The sequence below is a fragment of the Lagenorhynchus albirostris genome, chromosome 17 (assembly GCF_949774975.1).
Source record: "Lagenorhynchus albirostris chromosome 17, mLagAlb1.1, whole genome shotgun sequence".
In the NCBI taxonomy this organism is placed as follows: Eukaryota; Metazoa; Chordata; class Mammalia; order Artiodactyla; family Delphinidae; genus Lagenorhynchus; species Lagenorhynchus albirostris.
This window is the reverse complement of record NC_083111.1, coordinates 59,333,303-59,360,003: the sequence shown is the minus strand read 5'-3', so window position 1 is coordinate 59,360,003 and position 26,701 is coordinate 59,333,303. Positions and strand designations below refer to the sequence as shown.

The window sequence follows — 26,701 nt, the reverse complement described above, 5'->3', positions numbered from 1 at the left end:
CAGGCTTCAGTAGTTGTGGCATGCGGGTTCAGTAGTTGTGGCACATGGGCTCAGTAGTGTGGCACGTGGGCTCAGTAGTTGTGGTGCATGGGCTTAGTTGTTCCTTGGCATGTGGGATCTTCCCACACCAGGGATCAAACCCCTGCCCCCTGCATTTGCAGGAGGATTCTTAGCCACTGCCCCATCAGGCTGAGTCTTTTATCATTTGTTCCTAGATATAGAAACTTTCCCACTGAAAGCTACCCAGAGGCTGAGAGGAGTTAGCTTTCTGTCTCTTGCTTATCTTTTTTTTTGCATCCAAATATCAAAATTTATACTTGTTTGTGTAGTATTTTCAGATTTTATTCATGATATTATGATAAATCAACCTTTTTTGTTTGTTCACTTATTTTGGCAAATTCTTGCTACTGTAAAGCATAATTCCCTCTATATATCATCTCTTCCTTAAGGAACTAATATCAGCTGAGGTAGTTTGTTGACCAGCTCAAGATTTTACCTTTTATCAGTGAGACTTTAAAAAAATAATTGGGACATATTCATCATAATTGATTCCAAAAATTTTTGAAACTTGTTCTTAATATTTGGTGCTGGAGGGAACTAGTAATTCTCAACGTGATTCTCTAAAACCTGTTGTCTTTCATTCCTTACATCCCCTGGCTATAACCACAATATGTTTGCTCAGTTACTTAGGGACAGAAATATAAACATTATAAATACAATTTGAGGAAGAACTGTCTGTGCACGAGAATACAGAGGAAAGGACCTAGGGCTTGGCTGAGTAAATTTTGAATTAGTCAGCAATGTGATGCCATTGTAGAAATAAGCCCACCTGATTTAGTGTAGAGAAAAGAATGCAACGGACCAAAGGCTGTAATCTTTTTATTTTACTTTTCTGTACTTAAAGAGATGTGCAAATGGAAAATTACAAGATACTTGAAAGAATGAAAATGATTATATGGTTTGGGGGCTTAGGGAAGCACAAAGGGTGTTTTGATTTTTATCTTTATCTGTACATATATTAAATTGAGGAGGTTTGCTCAACAGTTATTCTCTATAATTCTAGACCACAAAAATATAATATATTTCAGTAAAAATAAAGGAAGGAAGATTAGAATTAGGCACAAGGAAGAAATTTTTTAATGTGAAGGTGATGAAATTCGGTATCAAGGGATATTGCAGATGTTGAGGTTACATTTGTTAGGTGCTCAATAAATCTTTCCCTTCTCTCCCATCCCTTCCCTCTCTGAGGTCTTCAAGAAATTAAGTATTTGTTCTGGGTGTCAGACATTTACTAGTATGAAGGATTGAACCAGGTGATCTTTTGCAATTCTGTCCTCTTCTCCACTTCTGTCTCTTTAAAAGTGGTCAGCTTTTTGGGTGAAAGCGAACCAGCTGGAATGATGAGAGTCCTTGAAGGAAGAGGTTCTCAGAAAGTTTATTAGCTTTTCTCTTGGACGTTGTTTAGACCTCCAGTAGTACTCTCGCAAACAATTTGAATCATGGGGACCACACTAGGATAAATTAGATAGGAATGGTAAGTCAACTTAGCAGCTAGACAACCTCCGGGTTAAGTGCACTGCAGGTTAAGTACATGGTCCTGTCTTGTTGAAGCAAAAAGCTTGTCTGTAGTGAATCTCACTTCTGAGTCATTTCAGAGAAACGGAATCCTTAGAGAAAGCTTCCCTTACATGTATTTGTTTTACCTACTTTGAGGTGTATACAGTAATCTTTAAAAATATCCTAAATGTCATTTCTTCTACAAATTCTGGGTAAGATTGAGGGTCTATTCAAAGCAGGAATCTCCCTGACACCCTTCCCAGTCATCCAAAGGCCGACCTGGAGTATCTTATTTGCAGACACGGTTATAATATTAGTATGCCATTTCTTGTCCACTGACTAAGTAAAATGCTTTCTAAATGGGTATTTGTGACCATCAAAAAGACCTTAGGGGACTCCCCTGGTGCTCCACTGGTTAAGAGTCTGTGCTCCCAACGCAGGGGCCATGGGTTTGATCCCTGGTTGCAGAAGTTCCACGTGCCGCGGGGCACAGCCAAAAAAAAGAAAAAAAAAAAAGACTTTAGGGCTTTTGACAATTTTGAGAGACAAACTGAATACAAAGGAGGCAATAATAAAGTTCAAAGATTTGGGATTAAATCATGCAATGTTTTTCCCTTTTTAGTGAAAGATCTGCTGGCCTCAAGTGAACTAATTTTGACAATGTGAATTCATTAATCTTTTGAGAATTTAGGTTTTTCTCTACTAGAAGGCAAAAAGAGAGAAAGACATAAACAGTAAATTTGGGAAATCAAAAGTACTGATTTGTGTTTCCTTCTAACAAGTACATCTTGAAAAAAGATATTGGAAGACATAAATGAAATAAAAACATGCAGACAGAATTATAGAGCACTACAACCTTTAATTGCAGTCTTTTCAGGGGCATGTTTCTCACATCAAGAGGTGTATACAGCCCTGGTAATGTCTGGGCACAAGGCAAAATAAGATTTGTGAGGTTGTCAGGGAAGATAAAATTTCCCAGGTTGTGGTTTCCATGTGGCTCTGTGACCCTGTTGTGTATCGCATTGAAAAGGAAATGTAAATATCATGTTTAAAGTTTTCAGGTGATTTCAGAATTTGAGGTTATTGATTCTCAGTTTATTTTCTTCTTGGCTATTGTGCATTGTGCTGAATAGCCTAAGACTTCTGTTCCAATGTGGTTTCTGAAGTTTTGGGTCTCTGATTCACTTAGTTTCTTCTACAACTCATGCCCCCAACACTTTCCTTTCTTTTCTTGATCCTTGCCAGGCTTGGAGCATGAAACAAATTATGATATGTAAAAGATTTGACACTTGGATTTCTTTGTGGGTTTAGATTACCATACTGTAATGAACATGTAAAATGAAAGTTTCCTTGATAGGGTTTGAATCACCACCACCATTCCTGGAGTCCCCTGGAACCTAAAGGGTAAATCTTAAAATTTCCCTTTTATGAGCTAGCCTTTTATTGTTCTATCTTCATGCATGACCATTGGGACACTAAATTAGAGAGCAGTTTCTGTCTGGTGGTGACATGCCCTGAGATGTTACCCTCATAGACATGTTCTCTCTGGGTCAGTTTGCATCTTAATAGCCTAACATTGCTTTTTCACAAACAGAGAATGTATATACCACTTAAAAAAAAAAAATAAGGCTCAAGATTAAATGACTTTTCTCTGTCCCCCTCCCCTCCCCTCCCCTCCCCTCCCCTCCCCTCCCCTCCCCTTCCCTTCCTTCCTTCCTTCCTTCCTTCCTTCCTTCCTTCCTTCCTTCCATCTTTCCTTCCTTCCTCCCATCCTTGTGATGTCTATTCTGAGATACTAGTATGAGGAATTCACTGCTCATTCCCCTTTCACTCCAGAATGATCAGTTCTTTTATGCCTCCACTCTGCTTTGCTCAGACTATTATCATAGTATACGTGCTATTTCTGGGCCCACTGGCCCTCTGAGCTATTCTGTGTCTCTCTCTTGCTCTGCTCTGTCTTGTGGGGAGCTTAACTGATGTGGGGTGAATTTTTCAGGTTCCCATGTCAGCTAGATCCCGGTTGGATTTGCTCAATTTGCCAATGGAACACACTGGCTGAAAATCCAAAAGGGAGGATTGAGAAAATCAAGATATTTCCCCCTCCTTCTCTGCCTCAGACTGCTTCCCCTGCAGGAGCTCTGTTTCCTCCATGGCTCCAGCTCTGTCTCTTGGCTGGTCAGCCATGGTTCTTTTCTGTAAGGTGATTCTGGCCCCTTTGTTTTTGCAGTGATGGAGTGACTTCCTGCTGTTATTAATCTCTCATTTACCTACTTGTTCCTTGTTTGTTTCTCACTTCTCCTATCACCCATCTAAGAATTCCCTGCATTAAATTCCTTCTGTTGTACTTAATGTGATTTTTAGTTTCCTGGGTAGACACTGACTGATACAGTATTGTTGTGCTTGTTTGTATGTTCACATTCTACCAGACTCTTAACTTCGTTGGAGAATGGACTCTTTTTAGCTTGGTATCTCTCATATCTAATGCAACAGCTCCTGACACATAATGGGTAGTAACTATCTGTTGCTACATTTTAATACATTTATTAGTTGCTTGGCTGAATACAACCTATATACTTTCAAAAAGCAATGACTTGCTTATGTTATGTTTCAGAATTGTATTACATTTATCATTATAATCTAGATCTTGAGCAATTTTTATAATTACAAATTTATTAAGGGGCATAAATAAATAAAAATTGATGTTTAGCAGAGAAGAGGAAGCAAAAATGAAAAAAGAAAAGATAAGCTTTTGAGAAATAGGAAAGCATGAGAAACCAACAGTTATTTGGGTGGGTTTAAAGAGGTAGCTGGAGCTTATGGAATCCTTAAGAAAAGTGAACATCAAAAACAATAGAGAAAAAAGAGATTTTTTCTTTTCTATAGTTCTTTGTAACTCCCCAGGAATTCTTACGATATACTTAGCAAAAAGATCCACTTGATAGATATTGCATTTTGAATGATTCGTCTGCTGAAGACCTTCCTCAAGCAAAATAAAGAAATGATACATATTGAAATATTTTAATACTTCATCCACATTACTCTTAAATTTGGCCTAAGAAAGGTACAAGAACATATAAGGAAGTTTTGTGGCTAGGGACCCTAAAAGTGAGCCAGAAGATTAGTGAATAAAGATCTGTTTCTTGAAGACAAAGAAAATATTAAAAAGAAAGGGAACATTTAGACAGGCATGGGAAGAGATATACACAAAGTACCGAGGTAAGAGTAAAATGTCTCCTCATGAGTTTTTCTATTTGTGCAGAGGAAATCTATTTAATAAAAAGTTCAGCATCATCTTTCTTTTATTTCATGTTTTTTCCACTTAAAAGTGATGACACCACTTTTCATGTAATCAGTATGTAGGAATACTAAACTGATATTTTTGTGCTTCATTAATTAGTTCATGAAATGCATGGAAGTGAATCAGGCAGAGGCAAGCAAAAAGTACTAGAGCTCAGATCCACCATTTTGGAAGAGAGATTTCTGAGACATATGCCTTAGCTTTCTTCTAATTTTTTTATTTTGTTTTGACAAAGAACACAAAAGAGGAAATTAAACTGATTTACTTTTAAACTGATTTAAAACTGATCTGAGGTTTGTACCAAAAGAAGTTTTAATGATATTCTTCCATTTCTTCTCACTTATATTTTTCTAATTTCCAGGGTGATAATCTAAGTCTTGATCTTAAATACACTGATTGTTAAGTGGTCAGTTGTGTTCAGGGTTTATGACAGTCTTGGGAAGACCATTTTCCCTGTTTTCTATACCAATAAAAAATCTGAGATTCAGTGAGGTTAATTAACCTGTCCAAAATCTCACATTTAGTAAATGAAAGAACTAGAATTCCAATCCAAGTACCATGGACCTGGATCCTTATTTTATGCCTATGTATTTTTCCCACTTTTGTTCTTATGCTTTCTCTATTGGTTAGAGTTCTATCAGTTATGAGTATCTAAAAAATTGCATTAAATCTGGCTTAAAAACTAAAGGAAACAAATATTGGTGAGGATTAATATAACATGAACTCTCATTGATTGCTAGGAAATGCAAAATGGTACAACCACTTTGGAAGACACTTGGCAGTTTTTTACTAAGTTAAACATAAGCTTATTATATAATCCTGCAATTCAACTGAGCTGAAAATTATTCCACACAAAATCCTGCACATGAATGTTTATTATAACTGCCCAAACTTGGAGGCAACCAAGATGTTCATCAACATATGTGAGTGGACAAAGTGTGATAAGTCCAAAAAATGGAATATGATTCAGTGATAGAAAGAAATGGCTATTAAGCCATGAAAAGGTATAGAAAATCTTGAATGTATATTTCTAAGTGAAAGAAGCCAGTTGGAAAAGACTAAATATTGTGTGAGCTAACTGTATGACACCCTGGAAAAGGTAAAATGATGGAGACAGTAAAAATATCAGTGGTTGGGCTTCCCTGGTGGCACAGTGGTTGAGAGTCCGCCTGTGAATGCAGGGTACACAGGTTCATGCCCTGGTCTGGGAGGATCCCAAGATTACTCTACCCAGCAAGGATCTCATTCACATTCAATGGAGAAATCAAAAACTTTATAGACAAGCAAAAGCTAAGAGAATTCAGCACCACCACACCAGCTCTACAACAAATGCTAAAGGAACTTCTCTAAGTGGGAAACACAAGAGAAGAAAAGGACCTACAAAAACAAACCCAAAACAATTAAGAAAATGGTAATAGGAACATACATATCGATAATTACCTTAAACTTGAACGGATTAAATGCTTCAACCAAAAGATACAGGCTTGCAGAATGGATACAAAAATAAGACCCATATATATGTTGTCTACAAGAGACCCACTTCAGACCTAGGGACACACACAGACTGAAAGTGAATGGAAAAAGATATTCCATGCAAATGGAAATGAAAAGAAAGCTGGAGTAGCAATACTCATATCAGATAAAATAGACTTTAAAATAAAGAATGTTACAAGAGACGATGAAGGACACTACATAATGATCAAGGCATCAATCCAAGAAGAGGATATAGCAATTATAAATATATATGCACCCAACATAGGAGCACCTCAATACATAAGGCAACTGCTAACAGCTATGAAAGAGGAAATCGACAGACAAATGGATAAAGAAGATGTGGTACATATATACAATGGAATATTACTCAGCCATAAAAAGGAACGAAATTGTGTCATTTGTTGAGAAGTGGATGCATCTAGAGACTGTCATACAGAGTGAAGTAAGTCAGAAAGAGAAAAACAAATATCGTATATTAACGCATATATGTGAAACCTAGAAAAATGGTACAGATGCACTGGTTTGCAGGGCAGAAATTGAGACATTTCTGGGAAAGCGGCCTGCAGATGGGGGTGGTGGTGTGATGAATTGGGCGATTGGGATTGACATGTATACACTGATGTGTATAAAATTGATGACTAATAAGAACCTGCTGTATAAAAAAATAAATAAAATAAAATTCAAAAAAAGTAAAGAATGTATAAATCTAGATGTTGTAAAGATAATTAGAGAAGATGTTGATTTGCACGGCATAAAACCAATTGCTAAGCACACACCACAAATTCACCATGATTGGGTGAATCTATTTGACGTACAGTGTATGTTTTTCTAAATGTGTCCCCAAATGTAAATACGTCCCCAGATGGAATTTAAAGATCAGTGCCAATTCATGTTGGCAAAAATACACCATAAACCAGATTGCAAACATGTACCCTAATATTTATGACTGATCTATTCCATTATGATGTTCGTTAAAACAATTTATAGCCAAATAAATTTTGAGGGGAATAAAAATATATCTTTGCTAATAAATTATGCCTGTAAATTATTGCCCTTGGTTAATCTTTTCTAATGGAGGCAGAAGACAAATTTTGTCTATAATTCCAAAAGAATGACTCTCTTGAACTTCCTAAATCATTACTTACTTAACAATTCTGAATTTAGAATGGTAAATAATTATTGTATAGAATTTTGATCTGGTAAGACACTGATGTTCTGAGCCTTATAGTTGGAATATTATGGCAGACCAGGGGAACACTAATGTATATTCCTTTTACTGATCATGAATTGGAAAAGGATAGGAACAGTTGGAGAACAGCCCATCTCCAGCCACCATCTGCTTGTTGTAACATAGTGTATGTTGTCATTTTTTCCTCTTTATTACTGTTATTAACACACTATAAAAAATACATTTAAATAACATTAAGTTTGCAACACAAATCAGCAAAATGGAGTCATTCAGTCTTTAACTTGTTCTGTGGAAATTGCTTTATTACTCCTCTTAGACATTATTTGGAGTCATGCAGTATCCTGCTGTTCAGTTATAGTAAAAACAGGTGCCCAGGAGAGGTAATTATCAATCTTACATTTGGTGCTTTCTTTTCTTTTGATTCAAAGCCTTTTGTTCATTTACTGTGTACTCCAATTGGTACCAGATTAATGTATGCAAGGATGTCTTAGAGTAGAATTGATCAAAGTTAAGAGAGCTTATGCTTTAATAGAAGAAATGACAATGACACACAATATGATAAAATTAAATTAAAAAAATATTATTAATGTAATAAACATTTATTAAATCTATTAGAACGGCACATTGTGGTCACATTATTTTACATTGTATCTGATATTTCACCCCCTATTATTCACATTACATATCCTGTCCAATTAATATAATCAAATTAATGAACATAAATTTTTATAATGCATTCACGTTCTTTTAAGATATTTGAGTTTTTTCAAAATAAAAATAGCTTTATGAAATGATACCTATTTTTAATATAAAAAATGAGAGTAAAACCCATTAATGTTCTCTACCATGACATGAGATAATTGTTAGTGTGATGATCCATGTGACCGTGTGTGTGTGTGTGTGTGTGTGTGTACATTTTTACATAAAAGGAATTATACTGAGATAGGCTCCTCTGAGAATACTCCTTAAGGTGTGTGTGTGTGTGCGAGTGTGTGTTTGTGTGTGTGGGTACCATACATACATATAAGACCAAAAATTTGCAGAGTCTCGTGTGGAGGGATGTTTTTGAGTTCCCACACTCCTGGCAAACCAGCGGAAGATTGAGGAGACTGATTAACAGACAAGTGCGTCCGCCAAGGTCCAGTCAGAAAAATAGAAAATACTTCAAGTGTTTCAAATGGAGGGAATTTAATGTAGGGAATTGGTTACACAGTGTTGAAAAGGCTGAGGATGTCAGATGGGGAAGTGAGGTAATCCAGAGACAAATAATGGCAAGGAAATAGCTACCCTAGCTAGGGAAACAAGAAAGGAGACGGTGCACTAAGGCCCGGGGCTGTCAGCCAGTCTGAGATTGTGGACAAGGGTCACTGAGGCAAAGGCTTGTTTCTGGGAAATTGCTACAACTTCAGGAGCTGCTGCTAAAAGCAGCAAGACAGAAAAGAATATAGAGGAGAGACAGAGAGAAAGAAACACGCCTTCTTCATTCTTCTTGCTTATGAACCTGTCAGGCCCTCTTATTAGGACAGGCAAAAAGGCAGCAAGCCAGTTGGCAAGGGAACCTGAGAAATGCAGTTTACAAAACCCTAGTCCCAGCATTAGAGAGTAGAGAGGAAAAAGATGGGTGTAGGGCTGAGAGCAAGTCTAAGTAACCAACTCCACAAGTGAAAAAACCTGGGAATATTTGGGAGGAGAACCCTGGGAGTTGACTAGACTCTTAGAAAATTTAATAGGTAGGGACTCAAAGTCACTAAAGGGAGATTAAACAACCTTGCTTTTACATTCACAGGCAGATGAGATCTGAACATCTGGCTCTGTGTGTGTGTGTGTGTGTGTGTGTGTGTGTGTGAGAGAGAGAGAGAGAGAGCGACAGAGAGACAGAGACACAAGTGCTTGACTCAATAATGTCCCAAAGTGTTAGTTATCATTGTTATTTGAAAGCCTTTGTCAACTGTTTGAAGTTTTCATAGTTATTTTTATAAGTAAATACTAATCACATTCTTTTTCCATCTCCCATTCTTTCTTTCCATAAAAAGTAGTCTAATATTACTTATGTTGGATTATATTTGGATTATATGTTGGATCCAATAATATGCTGGATTATTCCTTTGCTTAACAGCAATCAGTTTTTCTTAGGCAAACCCAAAAGGGTAAGAGTTAATTCTTCAAGATATCCACCTAGTTATGTGGACTTCGAAGTGCTGATTGGTGATACTAGTCACAAATACTTATAGGGCATGTGTGATGCCACGTGTAGGACCCCAAGACACAAAGGACACAGAAAGTGCTACTAGCAGTGACAGGGCTTACAATCTATATGGCAGGGGTGGGGGGTTGTCTTAGATGTAAAGTGCAATGAATAACCACAAACAGAAGCAAAATGTTAAGCTTTACTATTTTTTCTTTTGTTTGTTTTCCTTTTCTCTTTCATACTCTTAATCTCCATAATTAAGGCAACATAATTACTGTTTTGCTTATTTGGGTACATTCACTAAAAATGACGACAAACCAAAGCCAAAAAAAAATGACAACAAAGCATGTGGGAATATGGTGCTCTGTGCCCTTTCCTTCTGTTTTTATACTCTTTTCTGCTGTGTGTAAGGGGAGGGTTTGTTGTGTTGTTAAAGATAGGAGGCAACGGAAAGGGAGAAGTTGAAGCAGATTACAGGGCAGTATAAGGAGAAGCCAAGCTAGCTTCACATCTGGAACAGAGCCGTGGGGAGTACGTTGTTTGAAGCCTTAGTGTGGGCCTGGCAATTGCTGGGCTTAGCTGCAGACAGGCCCACAGAGCATTGGGGTCATAGTCAGAGCCCCAGCCGGGTCCAGAGTGGGAACGCAGAGAAAAATGGCAGGAGCCATGTGTGTGAAATCTGTGATACAGTTTCCTGTGGGAGCTTCAAAGCATTGTGTCCTTGAACTTCTTCCAATGTCTTAGAGATTTGAACAAAAGTGTTCTTTTTTTAACTGCTTTTTTTTTTTTCTCTCTCTCTCTCTCTCTCTTTCTAGGATTCATTCATGAGTCTGTGAGGCTGGTCCAGAGAAGTGAATGGTGAGGACCACTGGCTTCCATCCTAAACAATGTCCAGACTCACTTTCTCCCCTTAGATAGTATCCCAATGGCATTATGCTAGGTGTGTGCATAAGGAGTGCATAGGAATAGGAATTCCCTGTCTCCCAAGAGATTCCCAGGACTCATATTCAACTAGATTTCAAGTGATCTCCTCCTTTAGCCCCACAGACATGCCAAGACAGTTCATACACTTGGAGTGAATACAGAGTTGATGCTCAAATTGGAAACTACAATATTTATATTAATTATTTAACTAGTGAACTTGAAGACCCAGATTAAATCCACAGTGACAGACCACTTTATACCCTTCACCCTGGAAGCAGTTGAGAAGTCTGGCAATGATGTGGTGATGCATGTGGAGCCATGGGAAGTTTTAGCTGGCTGGTGAGAATATCAATTGTAACAGCCGCATTGCAGAACCATCGGCAATATCCAGGGAGCCAATACCTTCGCTCCTTAGTGTTCTTAGTCTTCTGCATGTGCTCAAGGAAACCTGTGCGAGAAAGGCCAGGAGGGCACCGTTTGAATCAAGTATAAAGAATGCTTAAAAGGATAATCACAATATTTAAGATAATTACCGTGGCGATAGGGAGGTGGAATTGAGATCAGAAAGGGGCATGCAGGTCAGGGTATTCGGCTGTTTGGCTGAGGAATTCAATTGTTTTGGTGAAGGGCTTAGCCATAACTGGTAAGGTTTTATTTCTTTATCTGGGAGCTGGTTACATGGATTTGATGTTATATTTGCTATCAGCTATGATATTTTCCAGGTATATATCAGGTTGGACTAGATGAAATTGTTTTTCATCTACAAAAACGTCAATTTGGGGCTTCTCTGGTGGTGCAGTGGTTGAGAGTCCGCCTACCGATGCAGGGGACACGGGTTCGTGCCCCGGTCCGGGAAGATCCCACATGCCGCGGAGCGGCTAGGCCCGTGAACCATGGCCGCTGAGCCTGTGCGTCCGGAGCCTGTGCTCCGCAATGGGAGAGGCCACAACAGTGAGAGGCCCGCGTATCGCAAAAAAAAAAAAAAAAAAAAAACCCAACAAACAAAAACAAGTCAATTTGGTGTGGTTCACCCTACTATTTAATTATGCATTTTAAATTATTTAGAATTTTTAAAATATTACATTATCAAAAATAAGAAAAAACACACCTAGAAATAATTTTTACAAGAGTTTTTTGAATCTTATTGCAGAATGTCTTAATTTTGTCGTTCCAGTGGTGATCAGTCAATTATGCCTCTGTTATGTTTAAATAATTGGGGGTTTGCTTCTTTAAATATTGATAGCAACTCCTATCCTAAAATCCAAAAAACCTGAAGAGATCAAAAAGGCAGCACTAATGACTATCTTTCTAGATATAGTTCACCAGTGTAAACACACAGTTTTCTCTACATTGGTAAGATGTCATGACCTGCAGTGGGTCTAGGAGGTGCCTGTCCACAGTAACCTGTCTCTGTCAATGTCTTATTATACAATGTTTATATCCCATAGGAATTAAGAATGGCTCAGACTACTGCAAAAGGAGCATAACAGAGGCCACACGTAAGTTAGGTTCTTGGGCCAGCCACTACTCATGTTATTTTGACAAATTGTATAAAGGGTATACTACAATGAAATAGTAAGAAGAATGTGAATTGTGTCAATTTTAATGATATCAAATGAGTTATAATTTTAATGACAAAATATTCAAGTCTTGGTTATTCTTACTGCAAGATAGTTTTAAATATCATAGTTAAAATATTGAATTTTCTCTTTCACTCTACTGTTTATTAACTCAATGGAAAGCCTTAGATCCTTGCATGGGTGGCTCCCTCTCTCTAGAATTGATTCAACTGATGCTTAACAGACAAGTCACTAGACTTGATAAACTCTTATTTGCCATTAAGTCCTCAACCTTGAAATCAATGCCCAGCACAGACACACAATACATATTTTTGAGTGAGTCAACTTATTGCAAGGTTATTCTTTATTTAATATTTTATTTATTTACTATCTCATCTCTGATAAAATCTTCCTTTTGAAACTTTTTCTGAGGGCTCATGCTGAAATGATTTCTTCGTCTTTTGAAATGTCTTGTTTCTGCTACTAGAGGATACGTTTCTTCAGGGCAGTCTCTTTTGGGTCCCTTACTGAAGCTAATATAAGCCATTTGACCTGGTAACATTCACATTGTATTTGTAGCTTTATTGTATTCTGTGCCTCCTTTTGGTTTTTGTATGTTTCATGTTTTTCTGCCTGACTTCTTTCTGAGAGCAACTGTGACAGGTAGTTTGCATCTAAATTTATGGGTACGAGAAAAGGGGATTTGGATAGGCAAATCTACTTTAGAGCCAAATCCTTTTAAAAGTCTAAAATTGGTTGCATATAATGTGATAAATCCTCCATCAAACCTCCATCAAGGCATGATTGCAGTTTTGTAATTTCCATTACATTGAAAGGTATTACCTAAATTGATGAAATGTTAGACCTGTAATTATAAGAATTGACCATGAATTGCCATTTTAATTATGCCTCATTCATTAATTCATATGCTCAGGTATATTCCAGGTGTTTGGGGGAACAACTAACACTCATAGTGCAACAATCAGGTAAAGATCATATCGTTAATTTGTTGACTAGAAAATTTGAACTATAGGATCGTTTTATAGTACTAATACTTTAGAGGAAAACTAATGAAAATAGATGCCCCTATGTAGAGATTACTATATTACTGTTTTCCCAGCACTGTGCCGAGGTGTTTTGCGTACATTGTTCTATTTATTGTTACATTGTCCAACAAACCTCAGAGGGAGATACACTGCATCATTTTTACAGATTTGGAAACTTGCCCAAAGTCACACAAATGGTCAGTTGTGGAAGAGGGACTTGAATCCAAGTTTGCCTGACTCCAAAGTCCATGCTAACTCACTACACATTTCAGCTCTTATTATGTTACGGAATCTCCATTAGGCATATTCACTCTTGCCCTTCCTCTAATGCTTTATGTTTTTGGCTTTCATGATTCTATTTTAGCTTGTCTTTTTTCTCTGACTATTCCTTCTCTGGTATCTTTTGTGGGTTCTTCTTCCTCTTTTGGCTCATAAAAGTTCATTTCCCCCCATATTTCCATTCTTTTTTTTTTTTTAATTTTTACTTTTTGGCTGTGCCGCACAGCATATGGGATTTTAGTTCAACCATCACTATTCAGGGGAGCTCCACTAACTTCTATGAATCCTTTAAAATTCATCTCAGGAGTCACTTCTCCTAGGAAGTATTGCCAGACACTACAATGCAGGCTTGGGGTTATTTATACAGAAACTTATTTATTCATATACCTGGCTCCCTCAAAACATTGTGGACTCTTTGAAGACAAGGAACATGTCTTAAGCATCTTTGTATTCCCAGGGCTTAAAACATTGCTGGCACATAGTACGTGTTTAACAGATGTTGAACCACTCCTCAATCTCTCCAAGTAAGTTTGTTTTCAAATTTGCTATTTCTTCTTGTCCACTTAGGGGAAAAAGTAACATTGGAATATAGGCAAAATGTGGTAAAGTAAATAGAGTCATTGTGTTTCTCTTCATAATACATTAATTTCATGCTTGCTTTCTTCTGCCACCCGGCATGTGTCTAATCTTCCTCTAATATTGAATGAAATATGCTCAGGGAAATCAAAATGCTTCTAAGAGAAACTTTAAAAATATTACAAAAGAACTGAACTTCAAAGCAACCAAATGGTGCAACATGTATTATATCAAAAAGACTATTAGTTATTATTTAAAAAAATATTTTCAGCCTCTATTTTCAGTAATGACAGGTCTTTTGTCAGTTTTCTTTATGTCATGTACTGATGCATTTTCATCATACTATGAAACAGCAATTAAAATATTATTCTAAATTTTCATATGAGGAAACTGAGGTTTAGTGAAGTTCGGTCAATTTAACCTAATAGGCAGGGTCAAAATTTCAATAGAAGTCCTATTTAAAGCCTGAGATGGTAACTGCTGCCTGATTCTGCCAGGAGTTTGCTTTATTATCAAGCTATACTCACAAGAATTAAATAAAAACCACAAAGAAATAAACGACACTATGATGTTTTCCTTTAATTCTTTCCTTTAGTTCTGTTCCTAGGAAAGATAGTATTGGCTTTACCAAATCATGGATTCTATCTGGAAGTTTTATTTGTCAATAAAGTCCTCCTACTCCTAGATATAGGCCTATAGAGATAAAAATGACTGAGAAATTGTTTTGGGAGACAAGGGGATCTCTTGTGGGAAAGATGATTCTTCTCAAGGGGAACACAGGAAGAGAGACCATAAAACAGAACATTTTCATCTGCGCCAGGTTCAGCTCAGCAGAACAATAGCAAGTAAGCTGGCCAGAGGGTCTTCTCTGCTACAAAACGCAGAAATTCTGGTTCGAATCTCTGTACTTAGAATGTAAAGAAAGCTTAAACAAGAAGTTCAGCTACCAGATGGGGACTCTTCTAATTAGTTAAGTCTGCTTTAATTTTTGGTCACCAGTTGGCAGATGCAACAGAAGCCAGGGGAGTAAACAGAATATGTTGGCAGTTGAATTTGCAACCAGTATATCACAAATAGATTCAATTTAGAAATATTTTCCCCTCTGGTTAAATTCTGTAACTTAATTTTGTCAAATGTCAGGAAGTTAGAGATATATTATAAAGCATTTCTTTTTAGACATTTCACATTTCTGCCTATAACTTGATGGCAATGAAATATACATTTTCAGGCATGTTGCCTCAGAATTTTTAGAGTGTAACAGTAATGCCTGTATAAGAGTCATATTTTATTATAAAAATGGACTAATGTAGTATTTTGTGATTAGAAAACCCAATACAAGGTAAGAATTGATTTCGGGAAAACACATCTTGAGATGAGCAGGGACGTTAAGAAATGTAAGAGATTTGGTTACTCTAATCTGAATCTCTAGTCTCTGTGCATTGTTTTTTGTTTTTTTTAAAATAAATTTATTTATTTATTTTTGGCTGCGTTGGGTCTTCGTTGCTGTGTGCGGGCTTCTCACTGTGGTGGCTTCTCTTGTTGTGGAGCAGGGGCTCTAGGCACACGGGCTTCAGTAGTTGTGGCTCGTGAGTTCTAGACCGCAGGCTCAGTATTTGTGATGCACGGACTTAGCTGCTCCGCGGCATGTGGGATCTTCCTGGACCAGGGCTTGAACCTGTGTCCCCTGCATTGGCAGGTGGATTCTTAACCACTGAGCCATGAGGGAAGTCCTTCTGTGCATTGTTGGTGGTTCATATCTTAAAAGCATTTGATCACTGGAGGCAAAATTCCATAACTATATAACTCACAGGAAGAAGGACAGTGCCACTTTGACTTTGTTGGACGTAACTGTTTTCCTTTGAAATAATACATTCGTGATGAAGTTTTAATTTTTCCATTCCCAGGAGTGATCAAGTTTTCTTAAATTACTTTCTCACTCAACTGTTATCAGGAGTGGGGAGGAGGATTGTTAAGTTATACTGTATTTGCTATTGACAATTGTATCCTTGATTTTATCTACATGGACTTAATAAATCTTTGGGATTGCTTAGCATATGCTAGTCACTGTGATTTTCTTGGGTCTGTTGAGCTAAACAAGACACAGTCCTAATGACTGCCCATATAGATAAGAAGCCTACCTGCTACCATGTATTATGACAATGACTTCATTGGATGTAGGCCAAGTGTGTCCTGGGCATTCATAGGAAGGAACAGAGAGGAGAGTAAGTAATTCTGCCTGATTTGGTGGGGTGAGTATTATAGAAATATTTCTAAAGGTAGTGATATTTAACAATTTTTTTTTTTTTTTAGAAACTGAGACTAACCAATAAAGTTTGTGGGAAAGAGGATTACAAAAATAGAGTTGTATTTTTGGTAAAATGTAGTTGGACGGGACACAACGTAGTGAATAGGATCTTGATAAGAGAAAGAGCTGTTCGTGTTGGTAGGGAACAAGCAGGTGAGTGTGGGGTGGAGAAGAGGTGATCGAGAAGATATTTTGTAGGTTTTTGACTTAAAAAACTAAGTACGGGGCTTTCCTGGTGGCGCAGTGGTTGAGGGTCCGCCTGCCGATGCAGGGGACACGGGTTCGTGCCCTGGTCCGGGAAGATCCCACATGCCGCGGAGCGGCTGGGCCCGGGAGCCATGGCCGCTGAGCCTGCGCGTCCGGAGTCTGTGCTCCGCAACGGGAGAGGCCACAACAGTGAGAGGCCCGCGTACCGCCAAAAAAAACAAAAACTAAGTACGTTGAGCTGCGGTTGATGGAGATAGGAAATGCAGCGGGACAAGATGGTTTTAGGGAATGGATGAAGAGGTCTGTATTATTCGTATTAATACTGTGTTGATCATGCTAGTAATGCTGGTGATGATAATATAACATTTATTTGGTATTGACCTTGTGCCAGAGGCTGTGCCATGTGTTTGGGACATACAAACACATTTAGTCCTCATCACAATCTAATTAGATGGATGCAATTATTATAAGGAATCAGGGGTACTTTAGGTAATGTAGTGGAGTTGTGATTCAAGCCCAGGTAAGTTAAGTCCATATTCTTCAAGAGTTCACACAATTTGGACCCAGCTTCCATTGTATCCTGGTTGGTTGGGATGTCTAAAAAGCAGCTGGTAATACGTTTCTGGACCTTAAGAATAAGGTCTGAGTTAGAGTCATAAATTCAGTTGTCATCTGCCTTCAGGTTGTAGCTAAAACTATAAATGTAGGGTTTTGTTTGTTTTTTATAAATTTATTATTTTATTTTTGGCTGTGTTGGGTCTTTGTTGCTGCGCGCGGGCTTTCTCTAGTTGCTTTGAGCAGGGAGCTACTCTCTGTTGCGGTGAGAGCTTCTCATTGCCGTGGCTTCTCTCGTTGTGGAGTGCAGGCTCTAGGCACGCGGGCTTCAAATAGTTGTGGCTCCTGGGCTCTAGACCGCAGGCTCAGTAGCTGTGGCACACGGGCTTAGTTGCTCCGTGGCATGTGGGGTCTTCTCGGACCAGGGCTCTAATCTGTGTTCCCCGCATTGGCAGGCAGATTCTTAACCACTGCACCACCAGGGAAGTCCCTGTTTGTTTGTTTTTGTTTTGTTTTGCACCTAGGCAGGGCAGTGGTTCCCAGTATGGAAGATATTCAGCAGTCACCTTGAAATTATAACTAAATGCTGTTGTCTGCGTTTCCCTGGGAGAAGGGGTTCATAGTGTTTGCAATATCCTAAAGAGGTCACATGATTTCACCACCCAATCAACATTTTAAGAACCTTTGTATAGCTGGAAAAGAGATCAATATTTATAATAATCCCTCGAAATTTTTGTCCTGAAGAAACCTCTGGGACTGCCAATGCTTTACTGGATTTTCAAAGAAAGTGATAATAGGGGAACTAATCAGGATAAAAGGTGTTTGAAGGACTAACTCTAGCATGTAGAATCCTGGAATAGAATATCTTAAGGTATTTCATTCTTGCATATCTGTAGCTTTCATCTTGGTTTGCAAAGGTGATATGACTTCACTAGGGAGGTAGTCATCTCCTCCTTGGTCTTGGTCTGTTTCTTCCTCAAACTGGTCCTTTTCTTCAGATGTGATCAGGAAATCTGTCAAATCTGGTCCTTGGTATAGGACCTTGGTATCAGTTGATCTTAGAACCGATAATTTTATGTATTTATCTTCTAGGCCCCATACTCTTACCTCTGGGAAATGGCCTTGTGTTTTGTGGGCCAATGTGGATGATCATAGGGGTAAGAGGCAGAGAGGAGAATAAATAAATAAGCTGGTTAGTCTCTTAAGTTATCTCTCTCTCAGTTTTAATTTTGTTGCTCCATTTTATCTCTTGAATGAATTCAAGTTATTTGGTGGAATTTGGCACAGAAATGTTTCCCTTTCTCCCTTATTTGTCATGTCCTCACAGAAATTGATAATTTGGTGATGTGCTACATTTTTACTTATTCTTTCTCTCTTATGTATAAGGATTTTAGGAATCAATTTTTACAACTTTAGGAATTTCCCAGATAAAGGAACTGTGCAATATATCTAGTTATCCTAGTTAGCAAAAAGGCAAAGAAAAAAGAAAAAAAATTATTATTTTTGATGCCTTGAAAATGCCCTGAAGATAAGCTCTGTATGTTTGATTGAGTGAATCAGGGTAAGAATTACCAGTGCTTGAGAACAGAAGGAAGGAATGCCAAATTTCATCCCTTGGTAAATGTGTAAATTTAAGTACTAACATAACATTAACAAGAGCATGAGATAGATTTTGCCATCAAAAATGCCATTTCCTGTAAAGTATTAATGGCAAAATTATGGTCCTTCCAGTCAAAACGCAGTCCTGCCTTGCCTAATGCTAGATGAAATGACACAGAGTATAGAAACTTGTGGAGGGAAAATTCTGAAGTCACATTAGCATGTTCTAACATACTGCTTGCTGTGGACCAAGCCCATATGTCCAAGCAATGGCTCTTCCTAGACATGTCTGTTGTGGTCATACCTAACAAAAGAAGTATCTGATAGTACAAGGCACGTCTTCAAGATGTTTTGCTCTCCTTTCTTCTTCTCTGAGTTTACAAGGTCAAGTTAACTCATTTTTCCTCCACAGAAGATGAAATGACCTCGACTTCTCTTTAAATCATGGTTTTGGCATCTATCACAAGACATCTTGGAAACTGAAGTGCTTCTTCCTTGGCTGAATATTTAAAAGACAGGTATTGACTACTTTCATTTGGATAAGGTAAATCTATAAATTCTTCAACCTTGGCAAAAATTTACTCAAAAGAGATATGGAGAATTCTTTGTGAGTTACTTGCTTTCCTATAAAAAGAGCTATTTTATCTTGAATTAAATATTACTGGTATTTTTAAATAACTCAATTTATATAATTTGTGAATAATAGCTTGAAAAGCTTTAGCTTACTTTATATTGAACCATTCCTGAATTTTTGGCAATTCAGGACAGCATTTAGGCAGTATTGTTGGGGTTAAGTGTGTGGGTTCCTGAGCTAAGCTAATAGTTCGATTTTCAGCTCCACCAATTGTTAGCTGTGTGACTTGGGGTAAGTCACTTAAAACTCTTTTGTGCCTTAGTTTTCTCAACAGTTAACTGGGGAAAATAATAGTAGCTACCTCATAAGATTGTTATGAATTTTGAGTTAATACATGCACATCTCTTAGAAATGTGCCTGGCACAACTTAATAGCCAATATTTATTGACTCTCAACTATTTCTTTTTGCTCTAGTTTATGATGGACTAAAATGCTCTAAAGACATTTGGTAAACAAGCCTCAGATACTTTTAGCTAAATCTTATTTTTATTTTAATTACACATATATTGCAACCTCATTGTAAATAATTCATAAAAAGTAGAAATGAAAAGATAAATATATGTCCACCATCTCCATTCCCACTGATCATAGTTAAACCACTGTCAACAGCCCAATGTGTATTTTTCTGTATTGTTTGCTAGTCATGCACACACAATTACACTACACAGACCCTTTAAAAATATTAGATCATTGCCTTCATATTATTCTCCAAATTGCTTTACAAAAATAACTATACATAGCATATCCTTTTGGGTTCATGCATATGTATCTGCCTTGTTCTTTTAATTGCAACAAACTAGTCCCTAGAAGGTATGTGTCATAAAATCTATCTCAAGAATGTCATTTAGTTTGTTTCTAAATATTTGCTATTTCAAATAATGCAGCCAATAACATTCTTATACATCCATCAAAGTTCAATAACTGGCCCCGGAGGTCACATTAAGAGTGCAGATTCATCTGGTTTGGGCTCCAAGTTGTTTTAAACATTTAAAAAAATTGAGTCAACATTTATAAATTAAGAGAATTTAGATGAAAATCCAGATTTTTGGATTCTTCTCTTAAAAAATCTAAAGATCAATAACCTCTGGGTCTACTTCTTGAGTTGCAATAACTAGTTTGACAGAGTAGAGGCTGCTGCAATTATAAAATCTTATCTATTCCTCCTACCTTCTCTATTGCCTTGCACTTGGCTGGCTTTCCTCATTTACAGTACCTGCCTGATTCTCATGGGCCCTTGAGTTTGTGATCCCTGAGATGTATCATTAAAAAGTTAGGTTGTATTACTAAAGCAGCCTAAGTTGTACATTTCTGGGTCAAAGGGTAGAGTCTGGCTAAATTTTTGATAAGTACTGTCAAATTATTTTTCAAGTTTTATTAAATACCCAGAGTACTTTTACCTCTAGGCTCTCAGCTAGACCTAACATTTATGCAACATAAATCAAATAGGAAAAAAAAAAAAAGCAAAAACTTCTAAGTTTTTTGAATAACAGAAACTTAATGCAAGGATTTATAGAGAAATATTTGGTGGTTGTATCAGCCTGAGTCCTGGCAAGAAACAGAATGCATATTTAGCTGACATCTTGAGGAAAATTCGTTGAGGGAGTATTTACAGAAGTGTGGGTGGGATTAAGAGAACCAATAAAGGATGTGGAGTTCCACAAAGAAGCTCTTAGTAACCTCAACCTGATGGGACAGGGAGAGGACGTGCTTTTTCAGGAGCCCCTGGGAATTAGACTGCCTCACAGGAGTTGTCAATAAACACAGCCACTGCAAAAACTTTGCTGCTGAGATAAGGTGGGAGTGGGGATCAAAATTTTCTGGCCACTGTCTCCTTCCATCTTTCAGTCATCTGCTGGTGCCCGCTCTTAGTTAAACGCCTCCAAAGCCATGTAGACTGGCTGAAGCAGTTCTTAGGGATCAGAGCAGGAAGTATGGAGAATACACAGGGAAGGAATATGCAAAAATAGAACCACCAGCACAGGGCTGTCTGGTCTCAGTTGTCCTAGAACACTTTCTGTATTATCTTTTTCATGATCATTACATTAAAAAATAATATTATGTCACCCAGCCATAAAAATCTGTTATAAACATTGCATAGATGTGTTTAAATGACTAAAGTACTTGTGAGGAAACCCACACAAAATAGTAATAGGATGCATAGAAAGTTTTTATCAATTTAAAAAATATTTATATTTTTTAAAGTCCATGTAGAATTACTTCAATATTTTTAGCTTTACCATCAATAAGATAAAATTTTAATGAAAGCTCTCATAGGCTGAACACAAAGAAAAACCAGAAATGCATTTTTCAAAGGGGAAAAATCATGTACCTAAGTAATTATATATTGGGGAAGTTAGTGATGAGAGTTTCAGATAAAGGACTTTGGAAATTTGGAAAAAAGAGAAATCTCAGTATTAACTCCCTTGACAAGACTCCACTTAAGAGGTGTTTCCCAGTGCCCTGCATTCCCTCTGTAAGGAAAACTGACTGAAATCTACAGCAAACTAACCACTCTGCCCCTAATACCCTTGCCCTTCTGATCTGTATTAAATTCAGACTGTATTAAATTCAGATTAAGAGTTGGTTGGAAATCTGATTATGCTGTTAAGTAAACCAAACCAGATTAAGCCAGTTTCACTAATATGGATGACTCAAAGCATTCAATATTAAGTAAACTAATGAATATGAATTTTACGTGAAATTTATTTTTACAAGGAAATCTAAGTGGAATGTGTTTGTAAAGAAATAATTGATATATGAGTTGCTAAGAAAATTTTGCTGTTGAATTAGATGTAGAAATTTTGAAAGTTGAAAAAGTTCGTAAAACATAAGACTGATAAAAATTTTCAAGGGTAAACATTTTCACTGCATTTAGAGTGCTTCGCACATTTTAAACGTCTTGCTGCATCTTGCAGAAATAAAAAAATAGGCATCATGTATCATGAATTATGGATGTGTCTTACGCAAAGAACAGAAGGCAGAACTCTGATCAATGGATCACTCATCAAAGAAAAGACTCTGGCCCTCATCAAAAGTTTGTAACTGAAGCATTTGTCTAAGTTTCAAAGTCCATTAACAATATGTGTGTAACATGTAAAAAGTATTTGTGGCTATCATGTTTTTTTGGATGAATTAACTAACTGGAAGTCCTGAATGAGTTGGAAGAGGGCTTCCTCTAAGTTCAGCTAGGAAGGTAAGGAACACTTCCTGAAGAAAGGATATTTTTTTTAAAGGATACTTTTCACCTGGGTCCTTGCTAGATATCCCATTACTAGTCTTATTTACGTAAGGAAGCAAACTCTTCCTCAGTGAGTAAATCAATTACATTGAGCAAACATTTACTGAATTTCCATTGCCTTCAGGGTAAAAGAGAAGTTACTGATCATGGCATAAAAGCATATTCATGATCCGGTTCTTCCCAGCTCTTCAGCTTCATCCCTCATTACTCCTCACCTGAATTATCTTTATGGATTAACAAGACAATGTGCTTGTGAATTTTAAACCCTTACTATGTGTCAATGTTGTATGCTTTTGTATGGTCTCTTCCAGAGTCCTAAAATGCCTAGCTTGTCATCAGGAATGTATTGAATGCGGATTATTCAGTGAAAACTCTGTTCATCTTTTAAAAAAAGATCAAATACTCTCCTCTGCCATTTCTATACCAAATTCTTATTTTAAATGAGGAGAAAGATTTATAAAGACAACTATCAATATTTATTAGAATTGTGTTTATAGTAACTGTAGATAGGATACTCAAAACCAGAAAAAATCACACCACTAGAGGATGGTTTAGTGTATTAGAGCAAATAATTTAAAATGATGCTTCTAGAGAAGTCATGTTTACCAAAAGATTTAAAGTTTACTAAAAGTATTTCAAGGTCATTACATTGTGCTGTCAGAAAACACAGCATAAGGTATAGTGCTAACCCAATGATGTAAAGAAAAGTAGGTAGAAATAATGTAAAAAAGTCTAAAATTTTATTGTGTGTAACTCTAGGTGGTAGTATTAGATTACAGGTGTTATTTTAGTCTGTACTTTCCAATTTTTTAACAATTAAAATGTGTTGCTTTGACAATAAATAAAACATTTAAACAAATCTCAATACTTTAGTCAATGGTCATCACTTTTCTAATGAATTTCTCCTGAACCCTTCATCCTTACCATTCATTACCCTCTCTCCTCTGAATTATTATTTTTAACTCGTAGAAGCAAGTCTATTGAGGTTATTTCTTTACTTTTTTTGTCTCCACAACCAGAGAGAAAACTCTTGAAAGAGACCGTTTCAGAATTTTCTCTCTATTATTAACACATATTATAGTATAATCTGAATACATGTTTAGAGTTCAACCAATGTAATATGACATGATTTTCTTCAACAAAATTAGCAATATTCTCCAACTGCCTGGCAGAAGGGAAGAGGGTAATTCCCCTTATGTGATTTCTTACCATTAAGCCCAATTCCTGTAAGACTTTATGTTCTTCTCCTAGTTTGAGACAGGGCTAAATTATTTTTAATATCATCAGGCTATTACTGTTATATATCAAGACAGTGTTTTCCTAGAGCTTCTTCAGAATTTCCTCCAGAGTTTCTTCAAATACTTCTCATTATGTGTTTTTAGAAAAAGCCTAAGGGAATTGGCATATTATTTTTTTTAAAAAACTGTTAACAATAAGTATCAGAGTTTTATTTTTTCACATTAGTGAGCATGAATCTTTCTTTAATTATGACTTTCCCCCCATTTTCTAGTAAAGAATAATTTATCTTTTTTTTTCCTCAGAGGATATATGACATTGCGCTTAGCCCATTGATGGTCTCTGATTGAGATTTAAAAAAAATTTTTTTCTTAAACGTTCCACCAACTTCATGAAAAAAGAGACTAAAATCTTTAGTTTTTAGACTAATGACTGGTTTGCCTCATTTCCAGTTTCTCAACTTAAATATGTAAGTAAATAAATAAATTGTGTGCTTTTGTATCTGGCTGTCTGCTAGATGAAAGAAAAATCAAAGATAATAAGAAAAGGTTGCCCTAGCAAGAGATACTTGAACCCAAGGCTGTGTACCAACTTATGGTTAGAACTATGACGCTATGGTTGAAACTTTGGGAGCCATGAAGAAGAGGTGAATAACATTGCCTGAGTGGCCCAGGTATGAGAAGTGGCTTTTTGGGTAGGCCAAAGTGAGCAAAATCACACAGGCATTAATGGCCAAGACATGTTTGTGTATCACTCTTACTACACTATTGGAAATTCAGTGTCACATCCTCTGTTTTAGGTGTAGGTAGTTCATGGATACTTCTGCATTATTGCCAGCGAAGGAAGTTCAGATGGGCTGAGCAGGTTTGTGAGACCAGCTGTCTGTGAAACACTCAGTGGGGAAGACAGACACTGTGTAAATTGTAGGATGAGTGTAAAACACTCCTGGTTATTTGGATTTATATGTAATAGAGTTGGAGACGTAGGGAAAGCACGTATGGGACAATATAGTGTAGGGGAAGGGAAGGGAGCTAATTATATCTTGGGATGCAAGAAGGGCTATTCTTAGGAAATGATGTTTGAGCTGATAAATGAGGAAGTTGAAATTATTGGATTATGGGTTGGATGTGAGAAGTAAGAAGGTGGAGTTTAAGATTTTTCTCCAAGTATTGGTTTGGGCACCTGTCAATGGAGATGCTATGCTTATTCTTGGAAAACTGATTTTGAGATGTACGGGAGGCATCTCAAGTGGATATGTGGACCATATATTTGGGTATATGGGTCTGCAAATCAGACAAGGCCCGTCTGGACTAGAGGTGAGATGTACTGAAGCCACGGACATATGTAAGATCACTTAGAGAGGTGTGGAAAGAGAGATAAGCATGGAGTCTTGGGGATAGTGCTGGTAAATTTCAACGTTTAAAAAATGGGTAGCAGATGACAAGCCACAAATCTGGGCAAGACAGCTAAAGAAGTAGGTGGGAAGGCAGGAATGTGTGGTGTGTTGACACTGAATAAAGCGTGTGTGTGTGTGTGTGTGTGTGTGTGTGTGTGTGTGTGTGTGTGTGTGTGTGTGTAAGGAGGAAGTGGTTAACAGGTGAAGTGTCATTGCTAGGTCAAGCAAAATAAAAACCGAGAAGGAGTCTGTTAGATTTAGCGATTTGGGTGGAGATCATTGGATATCTCAGCAAGAACAGTTTCGGTGGAACAGAAGCCTGCTTTGTGTGAGTTAATGTGAAAAGAGAAGTGAAAAAATGGCAATGTTTTGTGCATTGTGGCTTTTGACAAGATAAAAAAGACAGGGTTGAAGCTAGAGGAGTGTGTGCTAGGGAGAATTTGTTCTTTCTTTCTTTCTCTCTTCCTTTTTACAGTTTGACCCCTTGGATTGAGTTTATATTGCTGAAGAGGAGGAACCAGTAGAAAGGGGCAGTATAGCTACAGGAAAGGATAAGGATAATTAAATATGGGAGAATTACAGTAGGGAGACCGAATGTGATTTATTACACAGGATTTCTTTGTAAGAATGAGAGACGGCTTTTCCATTTAAGAATGTTGTCCAAAAATAAAGCCTAGAAGGGAAAGTGACAAAGGAAAATTTATACATTGAGTGTTGTGAAGCCAACAGAGTGTGTCTTTCACAGAAAATATGGGGCCTTCAGTGAAGACATCTGCTGAGAGAGAAGAACATACCAGGTAGGATAGAGGTTTGTGAAGATGGCAAATGGTTTGTAGTAATTGCCACAAAATGTTGTATTAGGAAACCTACCAGAATAGCATTTTCCAAGTGTCTTTAATTTAGAGTTGATTAAACCTGGTTTTTCTTCCTCACCCATGAGGCTCTTCAGTAAAGAGTAGATTCACTGAAAGAATAAAAAGAATGTTTTCTTTGTATTTGCCACCCCTTGTCTTATTTCTAGCAAGAAGTTTATGAAAACTGTTCTGATTTCGGTATACCTATCACCTTGCTCCTGGTCCCATGGTGGTTAGTTCTCCGTGATACAGCAGTTGCTACAGAGAAGATGATTACCACTGTCACCGATGAGGGCTGTTTCTCAGGGGAGAGAGAGCTTGCGATGCCAGCCAAGCAACCTCCTTGCGATAAACATCCAATTTTCATGAAATCACCTTGGCAGTAAGGAAAGAAATGAGAATGAGAAAGCAAAACTTAAAATAACTAAAATTAAGGGAGTCGCGAAACTGGAAGAGACCTTGGGAGATGTATATTAGGACTTCTTTTGGGCAAGGATGATACCTTATTTGATCTTTATGTCCTCTATGCCGGACACATAGTAATAATAAACAACGTTTATTGAGTGT

General features: G+C 37.2%; 1 long non-coding RNA gene across 1 annotated transcript; it reads right to left on the bottom strand.

Annotated features, from left to right (window-relative positions):
* Positions 1–2,624: 2,624 nt before the first annotated feature.
* Positions 2,625–26,485, bottom strand: LOC132508271 (uncharacterized). Its single transcript, XR_009536502.1, has 5 exons — positions 26,339–26,485; positions 26,151–26,244; positions 19,081–19,275; positions 11,053–11,098; positions 2,625–2,803 (listed from the first exon to the last, which is right to left on the bottom strand). It is a non-coding gene; the product is annotated as an uncharacterized LOC132508271 (long non-coding RNA).
* Positions 26,486–26,701: the final 216 nt, after the last annotated feature.